Raw genomic sequence first — 11,222 nt, forward strand, 5'->3', positions numbered from 1 at the left:
TTCTGTAACAAACACACATACGTGCACACACACACACACACACACACATATACACACAGTTACAACAATCAATTGGAAAAAGAAAAAGAAGACAGTCACCTGCTAGTGAAAACAAGTTCTCTCCCACCTAGAAGACAGTTGTGGATTTGACTATGTCTGAACAACACCTTCCGTCATCGCTGGATATCTTTTCTCTCTTTATCTGCGGTGCTTACAATAGTACCTACTCCCATGTCCATACAGCCAGAGCTAGCATCATTTCCCATGTGGAAAATTCCACTGTAACATTGTGCCATAAATGCATGGATGAATGAAATAATTGATGAACCTTTAGATCTAAGGTCACAAAATGATCTTGTGTGATTTGTTTTTCTAACTTCTTCAAGATTAGGATAAAGTTTTATTTCTTCGTGTAGCCACAATTATCAAAATGCCTCTTAACTGGAAACTTATTCTAAACTGAGATTTTACCAGGTGATTAAGACAGAGGGAGGAAAGGAAGTCCAAGGGAGTAGAGAACAAAATGCAAGAGTGTATGGCTAGTGCCATAAGATATGTCTGAACAAAGAACTAAGTGAGATCACCCAGAAAAGAAAGAAATTACTCTTGGCTTGTTAACCAAGAAGGAAGTGGGATTTCAGTTCCATTGTAGAGAACGGGGAATATTTGTAGAGAGTATAGTGGAGAAGGGAGGGCATTCTAGAGGAGGAGATTCCACAACTATTGGCATTTGTGAGCTGATATTGGAGGCCTTTCATGCCAGGGTAGCGTGTTTGGATTGATGTGATAGGCATCAGAGGATTATCAGAGGTTTTGAGCAGGGATATCCTATTATCTGACATCTAAAAACAAAGATAAACCCCAGTGGTGGGAAGGGTAAATTGGTTGAGGAATGTTTGGTGGAAGATTAGTTATCATATCAATGTGATTATAGCCTAGATAAATATAATACATAACCAGGGCACAGGGGTGTCAGGCATCTGGCTCAGGGTTCCCAAACAGACCAGGTTCAGCTGCTCATTGCTGACAAAATCCAAAAGCAGAGAGATGAGTGGCAACAAAACAAGGATGGGATTTATTGCAGTGAGGCCAGCACCAGGAACACAGTGGAGTAGCATCTCAAAAACTGTCTCCAAAGCTGAAAATACTTCTAGGTTTATGTAAGAAAAGTGTGAGACAAACATCAATGGGTAGATGCAGGTGGGCAATAAAGGTCAGGTTGATCATTACCTTGGGGTCAATGACATGGAGTCCTACTAACTCAGGGTGGTCCCTGTTGCTGGCTGGGGTAGTTTGGTTCTCATTTCAGGAATGTTTTGCCCACTGAGTCTTTTGCCTGAGTTAAGAGATACGCTGGAAAGAAAACTTAATCAATTAGTAAGTACACACAGATCAAAAGGGAGGTAGCTGAAGTCCTCTCTCTTTCAATAAGATCCTTTATCAAATCACATAGGAGGAAAGAGTATAGGTTATTAACTATCATGAATAATCATAAGACCTCAATAGGATAGAAACTAAGTATTTTTCTATGCTAGGTGACTACCCAGGTTGTTCACGAAGAGCAGAATTTGTCTTTCCCAAATATGTCTTTGGCATAAGGTTTGTTTTAGGCAGATTATTTTTAAGAGACGATAGAGCAGGGGAGTCTCTAAAACCAAGTAAAGGTACCCTTTTGTAAGAGACATTTACATTTATAGCAGGAATGTCCACTCATAAGCATGTCTTCCTTGCTGTACTAGGAAGAGGAGGATGACTAAATCTCTAGAAACTCTTATCAATGGAGGAAGCAGAGACTTTGGCATAACAGTTAGACCCTTATTTACTGTGCTTTGTCTGAAACCAGAACTGGTTTCCCACTCTCTGACATCTTTTGTCTTTAGTTGGAGATTGTATTTAAGGAGAAGGCTTGAACCATTAGGGGGAGTTAGTGTTCCTGGATATCTCCCATAGAGGTTGCTTTTAGGCAACTTGAACAATGGAAAGCTGAGAAAGGCAGAAGGGCTTATGGTGACCCCGTACCCCCTGGCTGAATGCAAACAGGCCCATTACATGACCCACTTCAAAATATCCATAAACCCTAGCTGAACAATGGGTTACTTATACCTGAACACAGGTACCTAAAGAAGAAAATTCCATGGGATCCCATAACCTCCTCACATTCCCCCTTAGGTACAGCCTCCTACCACTCCTTCCTGACAGACAGTCTCTCTTTTGCTGTCTTGTTTGCTGGTCCCTTGAGGTGTACTCAATAAACCTATGTCTTTTGTTCTGCTTCAGATGAATTCTTTTACCACCTGTGGTGCCAGCCTCTACCTGATCAGGTCGCCCCACATTTGGGGTCCCCTCCCATCTTCCATGTAAACATGTTATTAAACTTCTGTCTGTTTTTGTCCTGTTAATTTGCCCTTTTATTTCAAGGGGGAATCTCAGCCAAGAACTTAGAAGGGTAGAGGGAAAATTATCCCCCTTCATATATTCTTCAGCATTCTTGCTTTTGACTGCGATCATGTATATCTCATGACCACTTGACTAATATTAATCTGGGATGGACTTTGATGAAATGACTAGGGCAACTTGACTGAGCTCCTTAAATCTCTCATCTACCAACAAGCTAGTCTTGGCATTTCTCATGCTACTGGCAGAGGGACAAGTACAAAATTGGAAAGACCAAGCACTTTTTACAAGCTTCTGTTTAAGTCACATTACTAAGTTCTCACTGGACTGGATGATGCACGTGCCAGGGCCAGCTCAGAGTCAGAAAGACAGTGTTGTCGAAAGTCGACCATTATCCTTGGAAGCCAAAATATAATTCAAAGACAGACTTTGGGATGAAAAGAAACAACTTCTTTGCCAGGCAAAGGAGGCTGCAGCAGGCCATGGCCTTCAAAAAAATGCATGTCCCCAGAGGAAGGGGCGTGGGGAGGGGGGGTTGCATCATAGGGAAATACAGGATCTAGCCAGTTTTGACAGGAGTTGTGTGGGTACTACCTGCCTCCTCCATCATGTTGTATGGTGATACTGGGTTCCTGACAGAAAGGGCAAAGTAGGGAGGAGTGGAGATGTGTGGAAGAGGGGAAGAAGGTTGTTTCAAAATCGAGCTTTGCTGAAATGTTAGTGCAACCATTTTGATTTTTGTTCAACTTTATGCTTTTAAGCAGCTTCAACATGGCACCTCAAGACCCCGAGAAAAAAAAGAAACAAAAAAAATGATACAGGGAAGGGCAAAGGATTTGGATCATTTTTGCAATATATTTACCACAAAATGGAAAGAAGACAGATTGAAATGATACTTTGAATGTGTGTGGGTATGTGTGTGTAATGACTTCCTTTTGGTTTAAAGAACAGAGATGAAAAGAGTTCATTTTGCAATAAAAGAGGACTTCAGTTGCCTCTGGTTCTATTTCTAGGTTGTGTTTGGCTCAGGAGGAAAATCTTGAGGGCAGAGCATCCTTTGATGGGAACCAAAACTACCTTCTCAAGTAATAAGGACCACCCCAGTTAGCAAGATCCTTCATGGCTGACCCCAAGACAGTAATAGATTTTGACCTTTACTGTCCACATGCATGCACCCCACCCATCTTTGCCATGCACTTTCCTTATACAAACCTAGAAGTATTTTCAGCTTTGGAGATGGATACATCCAACTGAGGAATCAGCAAAGATAAATGTCGCCTTTGTAGTTTTGCTCAGAGCTGGTCCCATGATACCTGAACGAAAACTCCCAATGGCAGACACACAGAAGAAGTAGACAGCTCTCTATCGATAAGATTTGAGATTTCAGGCAAGGCTGCTAAAAAATGGCCTGCTTCAATATTTCCTAGGTACCTGAATTTAATGGCCACAATTTTAATAATTTAAGGCGACTGTCAATGTGACATATTACTCTAGCAGAGTACTTTTAGAAAAATTGCATTAGAATCAGCAAAGGATCCTGTGTTTGAGATCTAGCTTTGGTGTCTCTTTATACCTGTGGGATGATATAAAGGCAGGTATGAAGTTAGAACAGTTAGAAAGAGGAACCTCAGTAATAAGTAACATAGAGAGAAATGAAGGTGTGTCTGCAAAAGAACCTACTTGAAATTCTGAAAGTAGGGAGGTGATCCTGGTAATTCTCCTTCATTTGCAGCATGTTTGAGGTGAATTTACTAGTGAGTTCCAAGGCCTCCATGAGGCTTCAGGGAACAGACCCAAGAGAAGGGAAGGGGAAGAAGGGATTAAAATCTACTGAAGTACCCTGGTAAATAAATACTGCCTTCCCTTGCTCTCCTTCTGCCTCCCCCCTCCCCACAATTTAAAAGTCATATCTGCTTAGAAGAATTGATGTTAATAAAGTTTAGATGGGCACCTGGGTGGGTTAGTTGGTTAAGTGCTTAAATCTCTTTTTTGTTTAATTTTTAATGTTTATTTATTTTTGAGAGAGAGAGTGCAAGTGAGAGAGGGGCAAAGAGAGAGGGAGCCATGGAATCTGAAGCAGCCTCCAGGCTCCTGAGCTGTCATCACAGAGCCTGATGCAGGGCTCAAACTCAGGAACCACGACATCATAACTTGAGCCAAAGACAGAGGCTCAACCAACTGAGCCACTCAGGCGCCCCAAGTGTCTGAGTCTTGAGCTCAGCTCAAGGTTGTGAGTTCAAGACCCGCACTGGGCTCCGTGCTGTGCCTGAAGCCTACTAAAAAAAAAAATAATAATAAAAATAAATACATAAGATAAGGTTTGGAGAATTATGTATGTTTCTTAATTTCTGTTATGATAGTTGTGTTTATAAATGCTTAGGTTCTAGCCTTTCCTGGAAAAAAAAAAAAAGACTCCCACTCTTTTTTACCTAGTATAAATAATAAATTATTGAAAGGTTTTTTGAGGGAAACAAGATTATTTCAGGACAGAGGGATAGGAGAGGGAGAGATGTTAGAGCAGGCAGTTAGGTTTTAGTAGGCTTCTGGAGGCCAGCGAAGAGGAAATCATGGCCAGGTATTTGGGAAAGTTAGAGATCTGTCCGGCCCCACTCCAAAAACAGCTGCAAAAAGCCAGATCGAATGGGACAGGCTCAAGGGAAAGGAGACTGGAAACGCTGACCAAGTAAGGAAGAAAAGATGTGAAATGCTGCTCCCCCAAAAGTCCCCTCCCCAGGTAATAAATATTACCTAGTTAACAGCTGTCAATAAAAGATAGAAACTCCAACCCCAGAATGTGCAGCTCTCCCTTGAGCTTGTCTTCTGTCACGTCTGGAGAGTGTACTCTCACTTTAATAAACATTTTTACTTGTACCACTCTACCGTTGTTTCTGGTCTGTCCTAATTCTTTCTCAAGACCAGACCAAGAGCCTCCAGCAACATCTTGGGGACAGGCTGGGTGGATCTCCCCAGCCCTCCCAGCCCGCCCAGCAACAGAGAGGTTGAAAAGAAATCTTTATCACCAAGGAGGGAGGCCAAGGGATTGAGTCATTATTTTAGTCACTCAAAATATGGCTTTATTGATCCTCAAGTAAGCAACTGGGAAATTCACTTGCTTATAGCTGTATTCATGAAGTCTTAGAAGATACACACTAGACATTCTAATGTCCCTCCCTTGTGTGTGTTCTCAAAAGGAGGTTATAGAAAATGAGTAAAAAGGATGTAATGTGTTGATTTACATGGAAAGTGAGAATCCTGCCAAAACCCGCCCTTAAACATCTACCAACAGAGTTCGTGGGTTTTTTGAAAAATAAGGAGTCATGCTGTTAACTCAAAGGCCAACCTCAAGTTCCTTGTGCTTTCTCAGCTTCCAGGAGAGACTGGTACCCACACAGTTGGCTTTTGGGTCTTACAGGTGCTCAGATGAATGCCGTGCTCTCCAGACCTAGGAGTTTCGTGCTGCGCTCTCTCAATTCCTTTGAAATCAGTTTCTGCCTCAAACAACACACAGCTCCTTTCCTGAAGTATTGCCCCAATTTTTTATCCTCTCTTCACCTGACTATAAGCCTGTGTTCACAGAAACTGGCTCCCACTTCCTCCGTGGTGTCGACTTCTTCGTTTTGCCATGTTTTATATTCCACAATAAATCTATTAATCCTGTTAGCATCAAGGAAAAAAAAATGCTCTCTGCAGTCAGCCAACCCTGTGCCTACAGATTATAAGCAAAGGGTACAATTTTTTGATTTCCACTGGGCAGGGTCAAGCATATCGGTATTTCTGAATGAGTGAAAACCACAGGCGTAAAGTTAAAAGAAACGGTTATGTTTCTTATCCATATCCGTTTGTCACCTAAAGTTATTTTAGCATGTGCATTTTTGAAATGAAGAGTGGCAAAACAAACCTTTTCTTTTGCAAACAAAACAAAACCAAACCAGCCAGTCTTTTGCACTCGACACAATACATGGAAGTTTTTACTTTCTGATCTCTCTCTTACCTCTGGCCTCATGCACTTGAACGTCATTGATGTTATCATCTTTGCTCTTTTGTCTAGAAGAAGCTTTATGACATGCCTATGGACAAGAATGAACAATAAAATGAAGGCTGATAAACACACTTACAGTATTGAATAAAGCAGGCCAAAATCTCTATTTTTATAGTTTATAAGAACTTCCAAATGGTCAAAAACTAAAATCATTGTAGCATTAATTTAATTTCTTCAATCATAAGAAAGATGTGCATTCAAGTCCGTACTACCGAGATATTTTGGGGTGTTTCCCATGAACAGAGACGTTATGGAGATAGCAGGTAAAATAAAACAAAAGCTGAACAGAGAAGTTCAAAACCATGTATTTGAGTCCATGCTAACAAAGATTACACAGACTTCCATGACAGCAGTGTCCATGTGAGAAATGTTTTACTGAATTTGCACCTTTAAATAGACCCACTCTATATGTCTTCATAAATTAGTGAGATGGCTGATTTTAATAAAATTTTTTAAATGTTTATTTATTTTTGAGGGAGAGAGAGACAGACAAACAGAGTGTGAGTAGGGGAGGTGTAGAGAGAGAAGGAGGCACAGAATCCGAAGCAGGCTCCAGACTCTGAGCTGTCAGCACAGAGGCGGATGCAGGGCTTGAACTCACCAACTGTGAGATTATGACGTGCACTGAAATTGGACTCCTAACCGATTGAGCTACCCAGGCACCCCAATTAATGAGATGATTTTATTGGCAGACAATTTTGCCTTGATCTCTCACATTCTGCAGGCCTGACTTTCTTTTTTCTTTAAAACAAATAATGCTTTTATTTATTTTTGAGAGAAAGAAAGACAGACATTGAACGGGGAAGGGGCAGAGAGAGAGAGGGAGGCAAGGGGGTCTGAAGCAGGCTCCAGGCTCTGAGCTGTTGGCACAGAGTCGGAAGCGGGGCTAGAATTCATGAACGGTGCGATCGTGACCTGAGCTGAAGTCTGACTCTTAACCGACTGGGCCACCCACGCGCCCTAGGCCTGACTTTCTCAACAGAAGCTCTGTCGGCCAATTTTCTCCAGACTGTCTTTTTGGGATGCTGGTGTAAGCAAGTAGACTTGAAAGGAGGGCTGCTCTTCTCCCTGGAGCAGATTTGAATTCCAGAATGACAAAGGTACTGTCTCCTTCTCTGGAGAGGAGGTTGTGCAAGTTTGCTGGAAGTACCTGTATAAGACCTGGGGCTCCCTAATATCAGTGTCCACTTAGAGTTCGTGCCAGTGTGTGTGTGGGGGTGCCGCCTGACTCTTGTTGTGTTGCTCTGTGGGACCCGGGGCTCAGAGAACAAGGGCAAGGTGTCACTCTGGTCTGTGTTATAGCTGTGTGTAATAAACTGTTTTCTTGCTCTGACCCAGAAAACTCATGTCTTTCTGCCAGTATCTATGAAACTGGGACGAGCTAAGTTGTTCGCTTGCAAGTAAGGTAAAATCTGAGACATTGCTCCTGAGGTGACAAGTTTATTTGAACTTTAGGAAATGCTTGACAATTTTCCTTGACTGGATTATATTTGGTCATTGTTTTTAGAGAAACTGTTGTTCTTTGCATCAAGATACCTTATCTGATTGCATGATTCATATATATTCAAGGTAGAAATTTAGAGAGATTCTAAAATATATATGTACATATATTTGCCCCTAAGGATGTCCATTTTTCTACCAGTTAGAGAAATTCATCTGTAATATTCTCTGTATATTCTTAGGTGTGGCCATCCCTGTGAATATGTACATGCGCACATATTCACATATAGAAATAGAATTTTATAACTTGGGACTATAATGTGTATATATACATGTATGTATATATATATATATATATATATACACACATGTGCGATATATATATGTATATATATATATATGTGTGTGTGTATATATATATATATATAATGTATATATACTGTTATATTTTCTCCTCTAATTCTAGAATCCCATGTGTGTCGTCTTCTTCTTTTTTTTAATGTTTATTATTTTTGAGAGAGAGAGAGAGAGAGAGAGAGAGCATGAGGCGGGGAGGGACAGAGAGAGAGAGATACACACAGAATCCGAAGAGTCCAAGCTCCAAGCTGTCAGCACAGAGCCTCGCGCGGGACTTGAACCCACGGAAGACAAGATCATGACCTGAGCTGGAGTTGGAAGCTTAACTGACTGAGCCCACCAGGCACCCCCCATGTGTGTCTTCTTACTTGAAATTTTGTTTGATAATTATCGTTATTGGGTTGTAAAAGATTCCACTTTGGTTTTAATTTATTTTTCTTATTGTCTCCTTTGTCTCATCCTCCCTCCCTGTTCCCACAAATTAAGTTAACACAGACAGGATGCCGACCTAATCTGTACAACCTCCTAAAAAGTTTCTATGTATTATTTTGTGATAATCTCAGGCACTCTAAGAGAATATTGTTAGTCTACCTTTTCTTTTCTATTTTCCGATCATATTCTATGATATGATTAATATCATCTTTCGAAAAACCTTCCCCACCCTAAGATAAAATATTTATTATTTTTCATCGCTTTAAATATTTACACTTAACAAAATTCCATCTAATGAGGTAGCTGTCTGATATTTCTAGTAATGATGATATTTAACATTCATTGTACACTCGCTATGGTCAAGTGCTTTTCTAAGTACTTGTATATGTATATAGAATGTCATTAAACTCTGTCAATATCTTCAGCTGGTAGATTATATTGCTCACTTTAAAGATGCATTAACGGAAGCAGAATGACTTATAATAATTTTCCAAAATCACTGAGCAAGTAGATTGCAAAGCTAGGACTCCCATTGTACAGTCCGACTTCAAAACCCACTCCGAATGACAGATTGTTCTGTCTTGGAGAGTTACCCAAGTGTCTTATAACTATTTCTTGAATAGTTGGTTACTTGCTCCATAACTGAAATGTTCCTTTTTATGATGTGCTTAGACTTGGGACTTAGACTTGGGTCTGTTTCTGGGCCTTTAAAAATCTGGCTACTTGTCTTGTTCCTCACCAAGCAGCTTCACGAGGGAACAGCCAGCTTATCCGTTCCACCATGGTTTATTTAATGTACATTTCTTAAGGGTCATATATATTTGTAATACATACACTTTATTTAGGAGATGCCAATAATCCAGGGGAACAAACGGATATGCAAGGAAAAGTATCAGTATAGTCACTCACCAGCGCGTCATGTTCAAACACTAGAATTGCTGGGTAGGAGACTGGATTAGAGCCCATCCCAGTGTCGGGACTGATGGTAGGATATCCTTAAGCTAACCAAGTAGGAGGTAAAGTAGAAGGTTACTGAAGTAACCACTTTAGTCTGTTCAGACTGCTGTGGCAAACTACCATAGACTGGGTAGCTTATAAGCAACAGATATTTAGTTCTCACATTCCAGAGGCTGGAAGTTCAATGTCAAGGCAATGGGCAATTTGGTGTCTGGAAAGAACCTGCTTCCTGGATCATAAAGGGTTGTGTTCTCACTGTGTCCTCACATTGCAGAAGGGATGAGGGGACTCTCTATGGTCTCTTTTAGAAGGCCACTCATGCCATTTATAAGGGTTCCACTCTGAGGAACAAATCACCTTCCATATGGCCCCATTTTCCAACACCATCACCTTGGGTGTTAGGATTTAACATATGACATTTGTGGGGGATGGAGCATACACATTCCATCTGTAGCAGCCCAGTCTATAGCAGAGGAGGGGTACAGATTCCATCCACAGGGCTAACAGAATGTTTTCCAAGACCATCCTTGTTGGGAAATCATTACAAGGAATGATGAAAAATCTTTATTTAGGTTTTTATGCTTGTATCATATTATCTTTAATTAGGACAAATGGTCAGGACACTCTTCTCCTCCCTTGTCTTCTTGTGACCATTAAACATAGAGATTCCTCTTGCCAACCTTGGCACATATGTGTGACTGAAGCGACGGTCTTCTTAACTCCCCATCCAGCATTTGATCCACTGGCAGCCTCCCTAAATTTAGGTCAGGAGATGGCTGTAGAATTTGGCAAGAATATTGCACGCCTGCCGTTCTCCAGAGCTACAACATCCCCCCTTTATATTTAGAAGCTCTTTTACTGTTAATTTGTTTATGCAGCACTTTCTGGGATTGTTTATCTTTATAGCGGTGTGTAGTATGAGGCTGAAAGGTTTAGGAAAAAAATGATTTTATTTCTCAAGCTGTAAATACGTATGTGTATATATATATTAAAAATTCAAGAGTCTTATATAAATTTTACAAATTATTTCCAATAATTATTTACTAATTTTCAAATTGATCATTGTTAACAACTGTGCTATCACTGAAATAATGACTTAAAATTTTCAGATTCTGATGGAGGAAAATATATATATATATATATATATATATATATATATTTCTGATTTTTTACATGCACTTTGCAGTGCATGACCTAAAATTGTTTAGATATTTTTATATGATATGGAACATTGCTAACTAATTTATTATATTTTGCCAAGGAACATCCTTAAATTTTTTATCACTCACTGGAATTTGCATGAGCGATATGAAATGATTCATAAAAGATACCTTCTAACAAAACTTCTATCATTTTTCTGTTGTTAGGCTATAACAAAGGCTTTCTGCAATTGTTTCATCCCTCTGGCATACCAGGGAGAATCGTGCTGGCCTGATGTCACACACAGTCACAACCCCACTAACTTACATGCATTGTGTTTAATTTGACTCTACTTTTGCTAGACAGCAAGCAAAGTTAGTATTTAGACTGTGGGCCGTTGATAGGGGTGTTAGGGTACATACAGATTCCTCTCTCTACATTGTGTCCCAGATCTATCGACAAG

The sequence above is a fragment of the Leopardus geoffroyi genome, chromosome C2 (assembly GCF_018350155.1).
Source record: "Leopardus geoffroyi isolate Oge1 chromosome C2, O.geoffroyi_Oge1_pat1.0, whole genome shotgun sequence".
Classification (NCBI taxonomy): domain Eukaryota; kingdom Metazoa; phylum Chordata; class Mammalia; order Carnivora; family Felidae; genus Leopardus; species Leopardus geoffroyi.